The following is a 1,608-nucleotide window of genomic DNA, read 5'->3' on the forward strand; positions in this document are numbered from 1 at the left end:
AACCGGCCATCCCTATATGGGATCCGAACCTATGGCCTTGGTGTTATCAGCACCGCACTCTGCCGAGTGAGCCACGGGCCGGCCCCTGCTGAGGGGTTTTTAAAGACGGGGATGAGGGAATGAAATGTAGAAAATAAAAAACAGGAGCGAGGGGTGCATGAGCAGTGAGGGGTTCGTGTCCATGAGTCAGGTACAAGGTCTCACCAAGGCCTCGTCTGGTTTCTGTTTCATCTTTATCTCAGAATCTGGGTAGTATGTGCAAGTCAGTAGCTTCAGGCTGGCTGGAAAACAACTTTACATTCATGTAAATAATGTCATCTTGCCCCTTAACTCAGGTTCAGAGTACTAAATAACCACGGGGAAAGAGGGAACCAGAGAAATGCATGGCAAGAAAAAAAAGTCTTTTAAAAAATCTTTTAGAACCCATGTCGTTTTAGGTCCCAGCATGGCTTCAGTCCTGCTCACTCCAACACGGCCAGGTTGAAAGACAGTTTGGTGGTTTCTTATAAAACTAACCATCCACCGTCCTCATTAGTACTGTAGAGAGTATCCCTACCTGTCACACTGGGGACTGGGGCCCAGTTCCCTGATGGGGAAGCAGCTGCCCTTTCCCCCCATTCAGGCCAGCTGCTCCTCCCACCCAAGATTTTAAACATACTTTTACTTTTTTTTTTTTTTTTTTTTTAAAAGATGACCGGTAAGGGGATCTTAACCCTTGACTTGGTGTTGTCAGCACCACGCTCAGAGAATGAGCGAACCGGCCATCCCTATATGGGATCCGAACCCGTGGCCTTGGTGTTATCAGCACCGCACTCTCCCGAGTGAGCCACTGGCCGGCCTCAGTTTCAAATATTGACCTTGCAAAGGATGGGGAATTTCCCCCAGGGCATTGAGTCTCTGTTGCAAGATAAGAATTGTAACACAGCAAGGATGCTGGTTCTAAGACAGACAAGTTACTAATTGATATGTAAAGTTACTAAAAAGCTGCTAGAGGGAAAGGAATATTGGCTAAATCAAGCCTTTGTTAGTGGATCACTTAATCGCCTAACAGAATGTCATTTGTCTTGTTTTTACTGAATGTTACCAGCTTCTATTGTAAAACTTGTTAAACTGTACTTAGCAAAACACCACCTATGTCTCTTCCTGTAACTTCTTGGTCTGGAGAATAAATGCAGGAAGAGAACCCCAATTCGTGGTTAATTTCCCAAATGGAAGAAATGACTCCTCGTGCTTGAGGAAGTTTGGGGATATTAACCCCTTTCTGGAGCTTCTCACTGCTCAAAACAGATGGGTTTTGAGTAACCTTCGGTGGCTCCATCACCCAGGGGAAAAGGGGTGACAAATCCGTGGGAGGCAAAGCAACACAGAACAACTGAAAAAAGGGAGCCATTCAGAGACTGGTGAGTCACCGCAAGGGACCAGTGCAGGGCACATCCCATGGGAAGTGTTTGGAGCATGAGCAGTGGGGGAGATGGACCCACTGGGAGAACACTGGGACACACCAAGGACAACTGACCTGCTCCCCAATCAGCTCAGGACCGCTCAGTGGAGACTGGTCAGGAATATAGAATTGCATGGGGTGCAGTTTGATGAAAAAACTCAGGCCCA

Source organism: Galeopterus variegatus, unplaced genomic scaffold (assembly GCF_000696425.1).
Source record: "Galeopterus variegatus unplaced genomic scaffold, G_variegatus-3.0.2 Scaffold9644, whole genome shotgun sequence".
Taxonomy (NCBI): Eukaryota; Metazoa; Chordata; class Mammalia; order Dermoptera; family Cynocephalidae; genus Galeopterus; species Galeopterus variegatus.